This window comes from Dipodomys merriami, unplaced genomic scaffold (assembly GCF_024711535.1).
Source record: "Dipodomys merriami isolate MVZ:Mamm:240054 unplaced genomic scaffold, mDipMer1.0.p SCAF_22, whole genome shotgun sequence".
Taxonomy (NCBI): Eukaryota; Metazoa; Chordata; class Mammalia; order Rodentia; family Heteromyidae; genus Dipodomys; species Dipodomys merriami.
Genome location: NW_027203604.1, coordinates 5055790 through 5076518, shown reverse-complemented (window position 1 = coordinate 5076518; position 20729 = coordinate 5055790). Strand labels below are relative to the sequence as shown.

The window sequence follows — 20729 nt, the reverse complement described above, 5'->3', positions numbered from 1 at the left end:
GCAGAAACACACTGTGATAAGTGCTTTGCCACTGGAAAGTGGGAAATGTAAGGGATGTTACCAAAGAACTAAATGAGATCATCTCTTTCTTGCAACACAAAGTCTTGGACAAATTTGTACTGAAATAAGATATACTCATCTTTGCTTTCAGAAGTTACTATTAAGAATTCAAAGATTTGCGGGATGGGGAGGGGAAAGATGGGAGAAAATAAGGGAGGAGGTGACCCTGTTCAAAGAGAAATGTACTCATTACCTGACTTATGTAACTCTAACACCTCTGTACATTACCTTTACAATTAAAAAAAAACTACAAAAAAAAAGATTTATTGAGAGAATTTCTATTAAGCAAACAGAAACATAGTTAAGGCCTCAGTGTCCATTATTTTTTAAAGTGATTATTTTTGTAATTTTAAACTGACACGACAGAGGACATTTTTAATAATTTATATACAACTCTGGTACAGAGTTTTTTCTTCTTTTTTCTTTTTGTTTTTGTCAGTTGTGGGGCCTGAACTCAGGGCCTGGGCGCTATCCCTCAGCTCTTCAGCTCAAGGCTAGTGCTCTACCACTTGAGCCACAGCACCACTTCTGATTTTTTCTGCTTATGTTGTACTGAGGAATAGATCCCAGGGCCTCATGCATGCAAGGCAAGCACTCTACCACTGAGCCACCTTTCCAGCCCCAGGTTGTTTTCTTTTTAAGGCAAATCTTTCTCTCTCTTTTTTTTTTTCCAGGATAGTTTTAGTCCTGGATTGTTGGGTAGAAAAAAATTCCTCTGTTACTTCTCTTTCTCAGACTTTTTGTAAATATCACATATCTGTTCCAAATAGGTAAACATAAAATTTATTATTGTGCTGGCAATTTCTGAAAGTGAAAATGCACCCTATTAGTAGTAATGTTTGTCTCTGTAAAATACATTAATAATTACACCTCAAAAACAGACCTGGCCTTACTTTCAAGCATCAATCAGTTGCTAAAAAGTCATTCTAGGAAATGATTCCAAGGCTTCATTCAGTTACAGCCTTGTTCTTACACAGGATTAGGAAAATTTATAATTCAAAAAGGCCTCTTCACAGGAAAGCCTTCAATATTCCCTACTAAAATCTATCACAGGACATAAAGTTAAAAAAACACAACATTTTTTTTTGTTTCTTGCAATTGTTTTTAACATTTATAAGATGATTTCTTTGTTGGTTTGTATGTCCCTCCCCCATGGTATAACTCCTGTTTTCACTGTATTTGATGTTGGTATAATTTGTGGAGGGGAGGGGAAAAACCAAATTGGTTAAATAGAGATACAGGTGGACCCATTGCAACAATGAGATGTATAAGACATTATGTCAAAAAACCGGGGGGGGGGGGGGGGCGAAGAGGAGGGGGAAATGGGAAGGGATGGGAAGGGGAAACAAAGGAGGAGGCAACAATGCTTGATAAGAAATGTACTCATTACCTTGCTAATTTACTTGTAACCTCTTTGTAGGGTATTTTCACAATAAAAAAATTGAAAAAAAAATCACAACATTTTATTCCTCTTGCTATAGTTCAAAGAGAGTTTAGCATATGTACATTTATTTGTTAATTCCTCCAAGATGATTTATCAGACACAGTAGAGCTTTCTGAGATCATGAATATAAAAGAATATGATATTTCCACATTTTCAGAAAAAACTAAAAATATTTAAAGTGGAAATCTTAATCAGGATTTAAGGAGAATTAATTTAAGGAGAATTAATGCTAGAGTGAAAAATATGCATATTCAATTCATAATGTGCGTCTGTTGTTTCTTTGTAACATTGGGAATATCAAGTTTTCTGTGCCTCAATTTTCTCCTATATACAATGAATAAAACAATAGGGTTGGGTGTATTGGTTCATGCCTGCAACTTCAATTACATGGGAAGTGGAGATAAGAATGGTGGTTAGAGGCCAGCTCTGGCAAAAGCACAAAACCCTATCTGAAAAACAAGCTAGCGCAGAAAGGCCTTATTTTACATGCTTTATATTTATCTACTCATAATTATAATTTTATAATGCATATTCATTTTTCAAAAAACAAGGATTCTGCTCTAGTTTGTTTTTCAGATAGAGTTTTGTGCTTGTGCCTTCTCTGCATTTCTATTGCTTTCATTGTACTGTTGGAGGTAAACCCATGGTTGTATTTTTGAAGAATTTATATTTATTAATTGTGATTTTAAATTCTACCTTCCTTTGCTAACTTAGTACATGTCAGAGACATAGATTATTGTAGCCAAGCCTACTTCAGAGTTACAGATCCTAATATAGAGAGTTGGACAAGCTTTTTAGAAAAGAAAATGATAGAGAACTACTCTGAAGGCTAAGAAGAAAAAGTAGACTAAGTGTGATAAGAAACAACAAAGGTAGGAAAGCAACATGGTGGTAACACCTGACCAGTGACTAGTAGATTGCTGGGAGAAGCCACAAACTGACGTGCAAAGCATAGCTGAGGGAGAAAGCAGGTTCATGGACCTCCTATCAGCAATTGCTTAGAGATTCTCAAAGTAGAGAGAACTAGAATAACTCATGTGATATAAGCATGGAAAAGAAGTAGGAGACAAGATCAGAGAAGACCATTGAAACTTGGAAAACCATTGAAAGGACTTTGGCTTCCTTTCTAAATTTCAAGAGTCATTGGAATGTTCTGACCATAGGTCACACATATCAGAATATGGAGTGCTTCACTTCTTGCTTTTAATATAATGATCAAGGCAATTGAAAAATTTCTGAGCTCTTGGAAATATTTGTTCAATCTATCAGTCAACATTGACTCTGGCCTGCAGCTTTTCCAGGCTTAGCAATAAGTTTTCTAATATTCCCCAATCTTCACCAAAATGATAAAAAGAGAAAAGAGTGGGAGAAAAGATTAAAGGAGAAAGGCCTGAAGCTTTTATTTTCTGAATGTATTATTATTATTGTTATTATTATGTTATTTATTATTATGTTATTATTATTAAAATTTTTAGTGGTACAAAGGAGTGGTGATTTAACAAAGCAATTTTCAAAGCTTTTCAACATTCTCACCTATCCCTCCCTCCTCTTAATTTAGTAGGATATACATTAAACTTTTTAGTACATTCTCTCTCTTCTCTTCATTCAACTATTCTCCCCCTTTCTCATTGATCCTCCCCCCATCCCTTTCAAGAATCTGCTTCCTGGTGTTTCTTTGCTTGAACTTGCACTTTGTCTTTCTAAGGAATTATACTACTTAAGTTCTACCTTGAATCTACCATACTTCAGCTGATATATTTATATGTTGCTCTGGGCTTTCTTAACATACATTTTCCAGGTCTTCCTATATTATTATTAATAATAATTATTATTTTGTCTTTGGTAAAAGAGATTACAGAAAGAAGAAGAAATTCTGCATGCTTAGGTATTATTACAGCTACCTTGAGGGAGCAACTAGGGCAGAACCAGTCCATCAGCTAAGGGACAGCAGCAAATCTTTCTACATTTGCTGGCATTGGTAAATAGTTGCTCTGTGACTCTAAAAGAGTCAGGTAATCTGCACCTTAGATTCCTATTTATAAATTATAGGAAGTCTACCTCATAGGCTGGTTGCAAGAGTTAGGGGCTTGTGCATTATAAATACATGTCCATATTATGATAGATAATGAGTTTGCATGTATAATAAGATAGTATTGATTGAAAAATGCTATCAATCTACATCTTTTGAGAACAACAGTGAGATGCTCCATTAAAGATTTCTTAAAGGATAAATATCAGATGTGAAGTGCATGAACTGATTTCTAAATTCCTTTATCTTGAAATTTTAACTAAAGTGAGAAGGAAAACTATGTATATGGCCAAGGATATTCCATATATATCACAATTTTCTGATTTCTCAGTTGGAATAAACCTCCAGATAGAATACACATCCACATATGATGTATCAGCGGTGATTTCCAAAGGATTTGTATAACCAGGTTTCAAAAAAGAAGCTAAAATTGTTCTAATTTCTAAATGACATTGACAAAGAATGAAAAATATTATCTTTAAAATGAAAGAAATATGATTATTAAAAATAAAAACATAACATTTCACTAATATATAAAATACAATGTCCATGTCCACTAGTTAAAATTGTTTCTGCCAGGAGGCTATTTTAAATTAAAAATTGCTAATTATTTTTTATGATCAATAAGTTTTTTATTGTGAAAATACCATACAGAGAGGTTACAATTACATGAGCAAGGTAAGAGTACATTTCTTATCAAGCATTGTTGCCTCCTCCTTTGTTCCATCCCTGCCCTCCCATTTCCCACCACCCCCCTGCCAAAGTTGTAAAGTTCATTTTTTTGACATATCTTGTACATCTCATTGTTGCAATGGGTCCACCTGTATGCCTATTTAAACTATTTGTTTTTTCCCTTTCCCTCCACAAATTATACCAACATCAAATACAGTGAAACCAGGGGTTATACCGTGGGGGAGGGACAAAGAAAGCAACAAAGCAATCATCTTATAAATATGTTAGAAACAATAGCAAGAAAGAAAAACCATTTGAGTCCTTATCTTGGGGTTCATTTCACCTAACATCAACTTGTCTGACCGTTTCACATTGCTAATTATGCATGTACATGCCAAAATATGACTACTCCAGCAAATGAAAAATTTACATTTACAATGATTTTAATCAAAGACACCCATTTGATTGCACAGTTACCTGTTTTGCATACACAAAATTAGAATTTGGTCCATGTAATTCTGCATTTGTACAAGTACCCAATTATTTTGTTGGTGCAACTTAGAAATCCTTGTTTTATATATTAGGGCATCAGTTCTCTTCCATTTATTAGTGTGGATTTATTTTTCTTGACTAGTAAAACAGAACTGGGCCTTGCTTTCATTCATAACAAAACAAAAAAAGAATGTTACTATACTTCCTTCCATTCTCTAAGACAGCAAGATATGTTCCCCAACCCCACCCTCAGACAGTTTTGTTGCTCTCTGCCTTTGTGTTTAGAATTTATTTCAAAATTTAAAGAAGACTTTCGTTCACAGGGGGAACCCTTGAGTGGCAGTCATATTGAATTCAGTCAATTTTACACATTGTTAGTCCCTAAATGATGGGAATAGGCTGTTGATCCCTACTACTCTTAAGCAATAGAGAACATTTAGAGCTGGTAAAAAGTACAAAATTTATAGTCCTGAAGACAAATGTTCTTTATGGAGTTCTGGGGGGAAAAAATGGCCTGAAAAGCAATGAGGCAAAACTCTGTATTTCATTACACTCTTATTGGACAATCAGATTCTCCTTGGCCCTCTTGTGAGGGTATGTGGTGCAATAAACTGAGAAATTGATGACAATAGTGATAAAACTCTGGATAATGGTGCAGGGGAGGATCTCTGTTTTCTAGTTGTTATCCTGACAGGTACTTTGAGTTTCTGTCTGCTTCCCATCCAAAATTATAGCCTTACAAGTAAGAGAATGCTCCATATTTAAGATAGGCTCTTGGGAACAGCAAAAAAATCTTTTGTCTTCTAAATCTTTTGACTCTAGAACATTCTGAAAACTCTCAATCTAGAACAAAGACTATTTTGCATGCTTTGGGGATAGGCTTTGAGAATTACATTGAAATACAATTTGGTAATCCAAACGAGAACAGAGAATCACTTCTTCCCTCCTGTTTCTGCTTCAGATGTATACTTTTGAGAATGGGATCCTAACTTAGGGAATTAGTAACAATCCAACTTGCAAAATCTCACAATTTTTCCAATTCTGACTTCAGCTGTATTTTATAGTCAGACTATAGAAAGATACTTTAAATGCTTTTGAAATCAAGCTTTGAACCTTACCCTCTAACTCAATATTAACTTTTCTACAGCAAATTTTACCTTGGGTAAATGTCCCTGCATAAATGCAGGTGAATTGTTTATGATCACCATGTCAATCCTTCCTTCCTTCCTTCCTTCCTTCCTTCCTTCCTTCCTTCCTTCCTTCCTTCCTTCCTTCTTTCCTTCCTTCCTTCCTTCCTTCCTCTTTCTTTTTCTTCCTTCCCTCTCTCCCTCCCTTCTCTTTCTCTCTCTTTCTTTTCTTTCTCTCTTTTTTCTTTCTCCATCTCTTTCTTTTTCATCTATCTATCTATCTATCTATCTATCTATCTATCTATCTATCTATCTATCTATCTATCTATCTATCTGTATATCTATCTTAACTTCTTTCCATTTTCACTTCTAATCTCAATGAGAGAATATATTATAGCAAATAAAGTACAATTATCCTGATGACATTTGTTCTATGTGGGTATCAACATTTCTTCTTCTTCTTCCTCCTCCTCCTCCTCCTCTTCCCCCTCCTCCTCCCCCTTCTCCTCCTTCTCCTCTTCTTCTTCTTCTTCTTTCTTCTTCTTCATTTGTCGGTCATGGGGCTTGAACTCTGGGCTTGGCCACAGTGCCACTTGCAGTTTTCTAGTGGTTTATTGGAGACAAGAATCTCATGGACTTTCCCACCTGGGCTGGCTTTGAACTGCAATTCTCAGATCTCAGCCTCCTGAGTATCAACATTTTTTAAAAATTTTTTATGTTTATTTTTGTGAACATACTGTACAGAGGGGTTACAATTACATGAGCAAGATAATGAGTACATTTCTTATCAAGCATTGCAGCCTCCTCCTTTGTTTACCCTTCACATCTCTTCCCAGCCTCCCCCTGCCCCCTCAATCCCCCCCCCCCGCACCAAAGTTGTAAAGTTCATTGTGCTTCTCATAGTTGCAACGGGTCCACCTGTATCCTTAAACGACTTGTTTTTTCCCATCTCCTCCACAAATTATACCGACATCAAATACAGTGAAAGCAGGGGTTATACTGTAGGGGAGGGACATACAAAGCAACAAAGAAATAATCTTATAAATGAGTTAGAAACAAATGCATGAAAGAAAAAAAAACATTTAAATACATATCTAAGGGGTCATTTTCCTAACATCACATTATCTGACCTTTCCTGCTTGACTCATACATATACTAGATATTGCAAATAAGGGAAACCATGGGACCTATGTTTTTTTGGGCTTGGATTACTTCACTTAATATAATTTTTTCCAAGCCTTTACATTTCCTAACAAATGGGGAAATTTCATTCTTTCTGATGGAGGCATAGAATTCCACATTTTCTTGATCCATTCATCTACTGAGGGGCATCTGGGTTGGTTCCATATCTTAGCTATGGTAAATAATGCTGCAATAAACATAGTTGTGCTGGTAGCTTTAGTGTGGTCTTGTTTGTAAACATTTGGGTAAATGCTCAAAAGTGGGATTGCTGGGTCATAGGGGAGCTCTATGTGAAGTCTTTTGAGGAACCTCCATACTGCTTTCTAACGTGGTTGAACAAGTTTACACTCCCACCAACAATGTAGTAAGGTTCCCTTCTGTCCACATCCCCTCCAGCTATCAACATTTCTTATATAAAGATCACAGGTGTCTTATCACAGTATTTGCACACATCTACTTTAAGTATCTCTATATTACTTATAATATCTACTATGATTTAAATATTATATAGCTGACAATTTAATGTATTGGTCAGGGAATAGGAAGAGTCTGTACATGTTTGGCAGAGATGCAATTTGCTTTTAAAAATATTTTTGACCCACTCCAGATTGAGTCCTCTAATGAACCTCCTGCAGCTACACCATAGTGACCAGATCAGTGTTCTCTGCTGTCATAGCCAGGACCACCCTCCAGGCAGCTTTGCCTTTGTCTGCTTTCTTTCTATATTGGTTCAACAATTGGCTGTGTTGCTTATTTTGACCAGATACTTTAGCAATTATGGTACAAGGAGAGGCACTTGCAATGGGACTTGTCCTTTCCATCATTCCTTGGAAATAAACTTCATGTTATGTGAAAGCCATTAGAGATTATTATCGTGGAATGTAACAGGAAAAGAATGCCAGAATAAAAGAAGGAAATGGAACTTCTTTAGGTCCTAGATGAATGGAGGGATCCATCCAATAACTCATGGGACAGAGTAGCTGCCCAGTCATCACACTGAATCATGAGGAATAAAAATGGTGGTAGCAATAGATACATAATATATATTTGCATGGCTATCTGACAGATAAATTGTTTGAGCTTTTTCATGATCAAATCCTGCAGTTCTGCACTGTGAGAAATACCCTAATGACCTCAGATGGTGGTGAAATAGAGAAAATATGATAGTAGATAGGAAGGATTCATTGCAATACCTAGCAATAGTAAGTACTTCATGAATGATAAAAGTTACCAACAAGTCCATCATCACAGCCATCATAAAGTTATGTCAGTACCACCACTACCAGCACGTGTGTCAGCACTAATACTACCAACATTGCCACCAATGTGAGCTACTACATTCCCAAGGCTCTTAATGTCCACTATCATGGGGAAAGTCAAGCTTTCTCACTATGACATCTTTTTGTTTGTGTGTGGGGGTGCTCGTCCTATGGCTTGGGCAGTGTCCTTGAGCTTTCTTGATCACTAGCACTTTAGCCTCAGCTCCACTTCCAACTTTTTGGTAGTTGATTAAAGATAAGAAGAGTCTCAAGGCCTTTCCTACCGGACTATCTTCCAACTGTAATCCTAGGATTACAAGCATGTAATCCTAGTACCTGCTACTAGTACTTGGTTTCATCTCTTAAATCAAATGCACAGACACATACATACATACACACCACAAATACTGCTTTCATTTTGCTTAGTAAAGTAATAAAAGTGTCACCTGTACATCTACATTGATAATTTCGGTTATATTATTGAAGATATTTTCCCTAATCATCCAGAAAATACACATAACCATCGCATTTCAATCCATATTTTCTTGTTATTAGTGTGACGGTTTTAAAATACATTTAGTCTCTTCTAAACCAAGGTCTCTACCTCTCACTAGAGAGCCAGTTCTATAGATGAAGTGATCCTTGTTATTCTATTACTAGAATCTTAAAACTTGTCTATAATATTGATGATGTCCCAAAATGTTTGCTCAATACAGGAGCCAATTAAAAGCTGATGGGCAGTTTAACAAAACCTGGAATATAGAGTCAGAACACTGGAGTATAACACCTAATTCTACTATTACCAACTATGTGAGTTGGATCAGATCAACAGTTCTCTGCCATAGTTTCTTTATATGTCTAAAGGATAATGTTAGTTCATGTTATCTAATGCATACAGAACTTTCAGACCAGTGCCTAGAAAGTGAAAAGTATCTTATACTCTTTCTTGGTTGTGATGGTGGTGATGGTTTTATATATAGCAATCTGCTGGTCACCAATATCTTATTTTAAAAAGAGGGATTCATTTCATGCCAAAGAATGGTAGTATATGATCTAAAACAATGACTTCCCAAATCCATTCTTGATCAGAATAATCTCTGATCCTCCATGCTTTTACAGTTACCTTCTAAGTACAGTGAAATCAAACAAATATTAATAGTGGAAGTTCAGGTAATCTACCACAAGATGATACCACAAGATGAATATTTTTGGATTAGGAAAGTTTCCTTTGATCTATTAATCCAATAATGTAGACAGTTCCAAATTTTAGCCTAGTGTTACACCATGTACATTTGTATATATTTTATATATTTATTTGTATATATTTTATCTTTCTGATTTTCTCTTCCTTCTTTTCATCTTTTATAGAAGACAGTGACTACTCCCCTATGATGTTGACATTGGCAGAAACAGAAGGACCAACTCATGAGTGTTGGTAGGACCTTGGTGCTCAAAGTGTGGTCTACAAAGCAGCATCGGCAACATGACAGGAGAGTTTATCTAAAGAGTGGGTACTCATGAGCCACTTTCAGGCAGTGTGCTCACTCCATTTCCTAATGCAGAAATCTTGCCACTGACTTTGGAAATTTTATTCCAATGGCCTTCTTCAGGCTCCTATAACAATGTATAGTTAAAAAGTCTTTCAGATTTCTTCATCCAAGTAGATAAGCCCTGTTGGCTCTGCAATGTACAGTTACTGACCCATCTTGCCTACTCCAGAGCCACTTTTTCCTCATAAATTCTCTTGAAGTCTGAGTAAGTTGAACACTTAGTCTTTGCAGCATTCATGTTAACAGAATGTGATGCAAAACGCAGAGCATTTTATTACATTTTCTGAGCAAAAGTACTTTCAAACAAAAAATGGCAGTGATGTCTACTTAAATAGTACCATATAGTCCCATGATCACCCATTGCTTTGTACAATATTGCAAGATGGTGATATGATTCTCTTTGAAAATATCATATTAGAAAGATATACTTTTAAATAAATTCTTAATTCTAGTTCACTTGAACATTATTGGAAACAAAGAGTTTGACCTTTTTTTTTTGTTGGAGCCCTTACAATATATACTAGATTTACCAGGTAATGAAATCAGGGAACAATACAGGGTAGCTATCAACTAACTAGATCTTTTCCTGTATGGCTTCTCTAAAAACTGGGCATTTTTGCTTTAGTCTAAGTGTATTCTTTGCACGTGGCAAAAAAGTACCTAAAACCTAATCCAAATCAAATACATGAAAATTAATGTGGTGACTGGAGTATCTTGGAGAGGACGCACAGGGAACGAATGACATGCCTTTCTATTCACAGGGCAGTTTGCAGGCCAGCCACTTGGACATCACTTGAGAGTTCACTTACCTCTGAGCTACTTTACAAGTCTTTACTTTTTAACAAAATAGCTCAGATAATTCATAAGTAGATTAGATTATGATTTGAAGAGCACTGGTATTCTATTTTTTGCTCCAACATTTTCTATTTTCTATGCTATATCCCATACATTACCCCATATAGTTTTCTACTCTTTTATTTTTTTACCAGAATTCATGTAAATATTTCTTTTATCTCCAGTCTTTTTCTTGTCTTCCTTTCAAACCAGCACCTATTCTGGCATATCTTACTTTATCAAGCAGTGTAATGGAGGGAAGGGGGACAATGAAATATAAAAGTACCCTTACATAACATTTGTCCTAATTGTAATTGAGTAAAAGAGAATGCAACCTTGTTTTTCAATCTATTGTAAATTAGTAAACCCTAAAAAAGTATAAGGTAAAGTTGTCTGTTCGTATGTTTGGCAATGCACAGAGGATCTTTGAAAATTCCAATTTGCCAGTCTTTTGAAAAGCATGCTGAAATGTGGGGCTTCGATTTCTAAGATAACATAAAAGGATTGCAACTTCTCCAGAGGTGAATTAGGGTGAGAAGGACTAAACCAACATATGTTATCTTTTGATGATAATTATAGTAGTGTAAGGCAATATGCAAATTAAAACATGTAAATTATTTTTCTTCTTTCTCTTGTAAGATTAATGGAGAAAACAAAAAATATTTATGACTCCAAATGATTAGTGTTTTGGTATCAATATAAACACTGTAAAATATTCCTGTAGCTAATTAAACTCACTGACAGGATATTATTTTCCTAATTGATTGAAAAATTTAAAGTTTGAAAAGGAAATGTTTGAAATATCTGTGAAAATAAAAGGCTGTGTTGATGAAATCAAGTTGAAGGCTAGTCAGTTTTAACTTGAAAAAAAAAGTGCCATAAAACATTGTAAAATGTCTATTGGGTTGGTTAACAACATTCAACAAACTTGGCCAAAGTTTATACAGGGATAAAAGATACTTGCAAATCTCAGTAAAGAAAAACATCACATATCACACATAATTTTCAGAAGACAATAAGCAACTTACCACAGTTGCTCGTTTAATGGACAGGCACCATCATCTGAAATAACAAAATATATTTAGGTATATTTAGATATGGTGATCAAAGAAACTGCAAAAAGTTTCCCAACACATACAAATATATCTATAGAAACACAATTAAAGAATCAAGCAAGGTATGTTCTCTGATCACTGTTAGCTAAGTTACCATTGAATATTTTTTAAAATATAGGTATACTTGACATATGTACTGTTTATATAAATAGGTTTTTCTCTGATATGCATGTTTAAAGCAGAACCACAGAGTCACCTGTTTCAGTACTGGCATGAACACAGTCTCGAAACATCCGAATAAGAAGCTCTGGTGTTATCATGTATTCCACCTTCCTGAGCTCAAAATTTTCTATTTTCACTTAAAAGATGCAAAGTAGTTCATATAGCATACATAGTCTTTAGTCAGTTGTTCCTATCTTAATTTTATAAGGTTTTTCTTTTTTTGTTAATTTTTTTATTGTCAAGGAGATGTACAGAGGAGTTAGTTACAGTTACATAAGTAATGTAATAAGTACATTTCTTGTTATCCTTTCCCTCAATTTTATCCTACTTCCCAAACCCAAGTTATACAGATCATTTCCAACATAAATGTAGAATGCACAATTGTATCTTTCTTTTTTTTGCCTTTTAAAAAATATTTTATTGTAAAGATACTCTACAGAGGGGTTACAATTACATGAGTAAAGTAGTGAGTACATTTCCTATTGAACATTGTTACCCCCTCCTTTGTTTTTCCCCTACTATACCTTCCCTCCTCACCTCCCCAACTCCTCCTTCCCACACCCACAGAATGAAGTTGTAAAATTCGTTTTCACCATAGTGTGTTGTACATCTCATTGTTAAATGAGTCAGCCTGTATCCTTGTTTCAGCATTTTGTTATTTCCTTTCCCCTACCCAAATTAGAAATATGTATATACAAGATGCAGGGTACCAGAACCAAATACAGTGACAAGAGAGATTATACATACAAAAGAAACAAAAAAAAATCACATAGTACATTAGAAACAACATAGCAAAGTAAAAACCTGTTGTTTCCATCTTAGGGTTCATTTTGCTTGTCATCATCTTATATGGTCATAGCTTTTGACCTTTTCTGCTTATCTGGTAAGATTATACTAGACACATACTAGTTATTGCAAATAAGGGAAACCATGGGACCTATGTTTCTTTGGGTCTGGCTTATTTCACTTAGTATAATTTTTTCCAAGTCTTCCTATAACAAATGGGGCAATGTCATTCTTTCTGATGGAGGTATAGAATTTATATATATAATATATATAAAACAATATATATCACATTTTCTTGATCCCTTCATCTACTAAGGAACAACTGGGTTGGTTCCATATCCTTGCTATGGTGAGTAATGATTTGATAAACATAATTGTGCTGGTACCTTTAGCATGGTCTTGTTTGCGATTGTTTGGGAAATGCCCAAAAGTGGGATTGCTGGATCATAGGAGAGCTCTATGTGTAGACTTTTGAGGAACTTCCATACTGCTTTGCAGAGTGGTTGAACAAGTTTACACTCCCACCAACAATGAAGTAAGGTTCCCTTCTGTCCACATCCCCTCCAGCATCTGTTGTTATTAGAGTTCTTGATTATAGCCGCTCTTACTGGGGTGAGATGGAATCTCAATCAATGTTCTTTTGATTTGCATTTCTTTTATGGCTAGAGAAGTTGAGTATTTCTTCGTGTCTATTGGCCATCCTTATTTCCTATTCAGAGAAGTTTCTCTTAAGTCTTTAGCCCACTTATTTATTGGGCAGTTGTTTCTTTGAAGATTTGTTGTTGGGGGATTAAATTTTTTGAGTTCCAGGTATATTTTAGATATGAGACCCTTGTCTGTTGTATGGCTAGTGAAGATCTTCTCCCTATTGATCTTGCTAGCTATGTCCTTTGCCATGCAGAAGCTCTGCAGTTTCATGCAATCCTATTTGTCCAACCTTTCTTGGATTTGTTGTTTCTGGGTCTTTTTTTCATGTGATTAAGTTGGTTTTAATTTATAATTATCTTGGAATTTATCCTGTTATTACAGCACCTAATTCTGGGTCTCAAAATACTTTGCTCTTATTTAACATTTACAAGAAGCTGGCTTAAAGAAAATACTTTGCATTATTAATATAAATTTTGTTTTCTGTTAATTTTATCGAGCATCTAACTATTCAGGAAACTGAGTCCTAAGTAAATCAGAGTTCATTTAAGTATCCATTTAAATTATTTTAAAGTCAGGCTTCTGTAGCCAATAATTAAAAATGATAGCTAAAAACATTTCTGGGTCTTTATTAAGAAAATCCAGCCTCTGCCAAGGAGCCCTAGAGCTTCCTCTATTCCATTCTGTAATGTTTTCAGAGTGTCTGCTTTAACTTCAAGGTCTTTGATCCATTCAGAATTGATTCTGGTGAAGGGTGATATAAAAGGATCTAGCTTTAGTTTTCTACAGGTGTTTAACCAATTTTTCCAGCACCATTCACTGAAGAGGCTTTCTTTCTTCCATTCTACTTTAGCTCTCTTATCGAATATTAGGTGGGTTTAGGTTTGTAGGTTCATTTCTGGGTCTACAGTTCTATTCCATTGGTTCTCAGGTTCTCTTTTGCCAGTACCAAGCTGTTTTGATAACTATGGCTTTGCAGTAGAGTTTGAAATTTGGTATTGATATTTCTCCAGCACTGTTTTATTCTGCTAAGGATTGGTTTTGTTATTTGGGGTCTTTTATTATTCCATATGAATTTTTGTATGGCTTCTTCCATTTCATTGAAGAATGAGGTTGGGATATTGATAGATATCACATTGAATTTGTAAATCCCTTTGGCAGTATTGCTATTTTCACAGTGTGAATCCTCCCAATCCAGAATCATGGGAGGCATTTTCCATTTTCATTAACAGGTCGTGGGGCCTGAACTCTGGGCCTGGGCACTGTTCCTCAGCTCTTCAGCTCAAGGCTAGTGCTCTACCACTTGAGCCACAGAGCCACTTCTGGCTTTTTTTCTTTTTGCTTATGTGGTGCTGAGGAATCGAACCCAGGGCCTCAGGCATGCAAGGCAAGTGCTCTACCACTGAGCCACCTTCCCAACCCATTTTCCATTTTCTTAGTACTGCTTTAATTTCCTTTTCCAGGTTTTTAAAGTTCTCATCATAGAGATCCTTCACTTCTTTAGTTAACTCTTAGGTGGTTTTGTTTTGTTTTGTTTTTTGTGGGGCTATTACAAAAGGAATTGTTGTCTTGATTTCAGCCATGTTTTCCTTGTTATCAGCACACAGAAAACAGCAAGGAATGCTTCACAAATTTGCATGTCTTCCTTGTGTAGAGGCTAAGCTAATCTCTGCATCGTTCCCATTTTAGTATATAGGCTACCAAAGTGAGCACCACAATCCTATCTTTCAAGTTTATGTACTATTCCTTTTCCCGTGGCCTATATTCAAAATGAGAATTTGAAAATATTGATATATTACACACATTTTCAGTTATCAAGTTTGCCTGTTTTAAGAATAGCAATATCTATTATTGACCTATTCTGGTGATATTTAAGACAGCATGCCTTTCATGTGATTAAAATATCAAATAGTAATATGAATCAAAACCTTTAATTATTTTTTAAATATTTTTCTTTAAAAATTTTTATTTTATTTTATTGTAAAGATGCTGTACAGAGGGCTTACAGTTACATGAGTAAGGTAATGTGTATGTTTCTTGAAATTTTCTGTCTTAGTCACTGTTTTTTACTCATACATTCTTTCTCTCTCTTTCCTTCCTCCCTCTTCCTGTGTTTCCTGTATCTCTGTTTTTCTCTGTCTCTGTTTCTTTTTCCTCCTCCTCCTGCTCCTCCTCCTCCTCCTTCTTCTCCTCCTCCTCTTCCTTGTCCTCCTTCTTCTCTTTCTCTCTCTCTCTCTTTTTCTGCCAAATTACATTTCCATTCTTTTTCTTTTCCTGTACTTGATAAGGGCCTAAAAATGGCAACCATGAAATATAAATTATTGTTTATAAAACAGATGGTTAGCTAAATATAAAATAAATAGATTTGGGGGGGAAATAATGAGCTAATATGAAAAAGTTTTTTTTAATAAATGAGAGATAAAGCCCAGGCACTAGTATTTCATACTTATATTACTAGCAATTCAGGAAAACAGAACCAATAGGATCACAGTTCAGAGCCAGCCAAGGCAGACAAACCCTTGAACCTTTTATCTTCAATTATTCAGCAAAATCCATGACTAGAGATGTGGCTCAGGTAGTAGAGTGACAGCCATGATCAAACAAGAAAATATAGTGGTTTCAACCAATGTATAGCTGGCATATATTCTGGCATATATTATATATTTTCTATTTTGTATTTTGGTAGCAGAATCCCCAGTGCTTGATGAAGGATTAGACATGTACAATGAGCTAAAAATAAAAATAAATAATGGGGATTGATAGTTTAGGATCGTAGTAATGAGTGAATTTTTAATGGTAGTCACTGAGATGGCCAAGAGTGGCCATGGAAGAAATATAGGCATAATATGTGTTTGCTAGCTGCGTTAGTTCTATCTTTTTTCCAATATTGTCAAGAAAGAATTTAAATGCAGAGATCTATAGTGTAGTGTGGAAACCAGACTGGCAATAGAATACTTTTGGATGTGGGGATTGGAGAATATCTCAGTAGTAAGCAGTAGAGGGTTTAGACCAGAGCTGGCAAGCTCCAATATTATGATGGAAAACTACAGATGAATTGTAATCCAGTTAAATGGGGTTTAGCAAGATCAGAAAATTTTATTTAGTGTTTACTATTTCTCTCTGTTATATCACATTGTAAGGTAAGTGTCCTTCCTAATGAATAAAGTTGACTAGCTTAAGTGTTAGCTTTCAGAAAATCATCTTTCTTCTTTCATTATTTCTGGACCCATTATAACATGCCAATGGCACTCATGATTTGTTGATCAAACCTAGGTCTTTATTATTCTAGGCAGTGAGCACTTTCTAGAGCAACCATTTACTTTCATTTCCTCACAATTCCTTCCCAAACCCCAAACCCACAGACTACTCTTTAATAAGAAGAATAAAAGAGGTGACATCATATTTATTTTCTCTGAATTTTATATTTAACGAAAAGAAGATTTATCAAATTCACAAGGTAGCTACAGCTTAATCTTCTTTTATTTACTTTCTTTGATCACAATTTTCCCCCAACTTATAAGGAAACTGGGAAATTTCAGTGGGATGGGCTCTGTCCCTATATTGCCCAATCAGGACGGAACCTATATGCAAGGCAATAGTGCATATTTAACAGGAGAAGAAAAAGTATTTTCTGTATAAATAAAGACATCATTAGAATCCCTTTAATCCTAAATGAAATAAGGATTTGTGGACAGTTATCACTTGAAACAAATTTCAGAGTCAATGTACTTCTCCATAGTATGATTTTTAACATCAGCCTGACTAAATCTGCTTTTAATTTTAATTAATAAAATTCAAAAATTTAGTATCTGTGTTTTAGCAAATTTAAAGCTTGTGTTTCTGCATTGTTAGATTATGCTTTGTTAAAGCAAAATAAAGCTGTAAATAATACATGTTCTCTAGAAGACATTATTATGGTTGGAACAAAATTGAATGTTTATGCTGTTCAAGTAGTTTTATAAAAAATGTACTTTCCTCATTTTCATTAATACCTGTATCTAAAGCTTTTTTTTTTCAAAATCTGAATGCTCTTGGGATGCTACTCTCTTTGTAATAATTTATAATTTGCTAACACATTGTGAATACTATAGCTTTGCATAGTTTCTTAGCATTTAATCTGTTTGTCTTCAAAAGTTAGCAAAATTTCCATTTAATTTTGTAATTATTTTTCTCATACATTAAAAAGTGTTCTTTGAATAATTTTGGTTTGGAATTTGTAAAGTTAATGTAAATTTACCTTTGTACTTTCTCTAGAGGAACAAAATATATTGAGATAATTGAACAGCTAAAACAAGACTTCAAGGAGAGTGTTAACACACCTAAAAAGATAGATGCTTCCAAACCACATTAAAATCATCCCCCTGAACATTACTGCTAAAAAAAGATGGGGACCAATTATCATTTAGACCAATGCTTTAATTTGAACATAGGAATAGCTGAAATTTGTCTTCTTATTTTTTATTTTTTTTGTCTCACTTCTAATTAGAAGTCTCAGAACATTAAACTTGAAGTGAGCACTGGGCTGTGGTTCAATGCAATTAACTGAATAATTTGAAGTAAATGAATTGGGGGAGAATAGGGCAGGGGGTCAGAAATTTGTAGTTAAAAATATGAGCCCATTCAGATGCAAATGACTCATGTCTGTAATCCTAACTAATCAGGAGGCTGAGATCTTAATATTGCTCTTCTAAGCCAATCCAGTAGGAAAGCCCATGAGACTCCTCTCTCCAATTAACTACCAAAAAAGCCTGAGTTGGAACTGTAGCTCAAGTAGTAGAGCAATAAGTAGTCTTGCAAAAAAGGTCAGGGACAGCACTCACAGCCTCAGGTCAAGCTCCAGGACATGCACAAAAACAAACTAATGAATAAACGAAAAACATGAGCCCTAAGGGATATTAAAAAAATGTAACCTCCACATTTTCTACAAGATTCAGTATTTCTAGACACTTCTCTAACAACATCCACATGTTCTTCCCATGATGGTCTTCACAATGCCAAAATGATAAGGGCAATAATTGAAGATATTGTTGAGCTTGCAGTACCACTCTGAGAGGTAAGAGGATTAAAGCAAGTGTGTGAGACCATGAAAGAAGAGTATGATTGTACACCTGAAGAAAAGATTATAGAAGAGAATGATTGACGAGAAAGTCATCTTGAAAAGAAATATCTGCCATAGGTTCTTTCTTTTGCATACTCCTGCCAACATAATTTTTATTTAGAAAAAACTGGGGTCAGATTTGAAAAAGAATTTATAGTAGAAAGAAAGTATATTTAATTCTTCTTGACATTGTAACACAGGGTAGCATTCTACCCAGTTTTAAGCCACAAAGAGTTTGGGCTAATTCATTAATTTTATGAATCAGAATTCCAACATCTATGAATAAACATCAGAAGAATAACAGCAGTTGAGAGGAAAATGGGATCAGTGTGCTACTGATTGAATCCTTACTCTTGCTTCTTCTTTTTTTTTTTTTTTTTTGTGAAAATACTGTACAGAGGAGTTACAATTACATGGGCAGGATAATGAATACATTTCTTATCAAGCATTGTAGCCTCCTCCTTTGTTTCCCCTTCCCATCCCTTCCCACCACCGAATCCTCCTCCCTCCCAGCCCGCCTCCCACCAAAGTTGTAAAGTTCCTTTTCGACATAACAACTTGTACATCTCACTGCTGCAATGGGTCCACCTGTATCCTATTTAAACGATTTGTTTTTTCCCTTCCCCTCCACAAATTATACCAACATCAAATACAGTGAAAGAAGGGGTTATACTATGGGGGAGGGACATACAAAGCAACAAAGAAATCATCTTATAAATGTGTTAGAAACAGTCGCATGAAAGAAAAAAACATTTGAATACAGATTTTAGGGTTCATTTCCCTAACATCAACTTATCTGACCTTTTCTGCTTAACTCAGACATATACTAGTTTTTGCAATTAAGGGAAACCATGGGGCCTATGTTTCTTTGGGCCTGGCTTACTTCAGTTAATACAATTTTTTTTCCAAGTCTTTGCATTTCCTAACAAATGGGGCAATGTCATTCTTTCTGATGGAGGCATAGAATTCCATTGTGTTTATATACCACATTTTCTTGATCCATTCACCTACTAAGGGACATCTGGGTTGGTTCCATATCTTAGCTATGGTAAATAATACTGCAATAAACATACTCATGCTGGTAGCTTTAGTGTGGTCTTGTTTGTGATCATTTGGGTATGTTTCTTATATTTTTGTTCCTGTTTTTAAACATTCTGACATTTAGGAGAAATTATTGTTTATATGACTTGAATGGTCTTTCCTTAAAATTTTGTAGCTTGTGGGAACTATATTCTATGGAGCCAGTAATACCTAAAAAAATTAAAACACCACTGACTAAGAAACATTTAAGAAAATCACAAGAATGGCAAACAATTTTTTCCAAATCATAGAGGCTCTTCTATGATTTTCAATATCTGTGTTATTTTTACAAATGTGTTCTTATTGAGATTCATACCTGCACTATTGTTTGCTCAGAGCCTTAGAACATTACAATAAAATATGGCAACTTAAAATCACTCTCAATGTGGAGATTCATTTCAATTAAGAAAAGATAAATTTGCCCTAGTTTTCATTTGCCTTAGTATATAATGTAATAAATGTACATGAATATAATATTATATTAAGAGGAATTTTGTTAAGGAAAGAAAAAATATTTGATACTCTAAACAGAATTTATTGTGAAAATAAACATTATTTTCTACAAGTTTTTTTGCTTAAACGTTGTTTTTATCTTTAAAAAGGGACCACTACAAATATTAAAAACAATAATAAACATAAAATAACCATCACATGGCTTGTCAGTAAATAAGTCTTCAGCAGTTCTATATATCTTTTCCCTTGACATTCTGTTTTAAATATTTCTTTTGCAAGAAATAGAAATATTCCAAATCTACTGTTTTTTCTACAAACTTTTGGCTATCGCTCTATACATTGTGAAATATATTGAGTTTTAAATCAATATTGATCAAAGAAATAGGAGACACCCTTTGGCCAAAACTTAGACACAATTGTAATTTTTCTGAAATGTGTTTTTCTCTCCTCCAAAATATTTCAGTTTGACAAAGACAGATGAGCATCATTCTCACATTGTTTTCTTTTTTTTTTTTTTTTTGTTGGTCATGGGGCTTGAACTCTGGGCTTGGGCGCTGTCCTTCAGCTCTTCAGCTCAAGGCGAGCATTGTACCGCTTGAGCCACAGCAGCACTTCCAGTTCTCTCGTGGTTTATTAGAGATAAGAGTCTCACAGACTTTCCTGCCTGGGCTGGCTTTGAACCATGATCCTCAGATCTCAGCCACCTGAGTAGCTAGGATTACAGATGTGTGTGTGTGTGTG

The 20729-nt window shown here is 34.9% G+C and overlaps 1 protein-coding gene and 1 non-coding gene across 42 annotated transcripts in view; both read right to left on the bottom strand.

The window, feature by feature from the left end:
- Positions 1–20729, bottom strand: part of Ptprd (protein tyrosine phosphatase receptor type D) — a 2013525-nt gene that overhangs the window by 976200 nt on the left and 1016596 nt on the right. For all 41 annotated transcript variants that reach the window (XM_070033182.1, XM_070033181.1, XM_070033197.1 and 38 more), the window contains one exon: positions 11678–11711. The gene's annotated coding sequence lies outside the window, so the exon portion shown is untranslated. The remainder of the gene's footprint in view (positions 1–11677; positions 11712–20729) is intronic.
- LOC138834963 (U6 spliceosomal RNA) lies at positions 14967–15070 on the bottom strand. Its single transcript, XR_011374311.1, has one exon. It is a non-coding gene; the product is annotated as a U6 spliceosomal RNA (small nuclear RNA).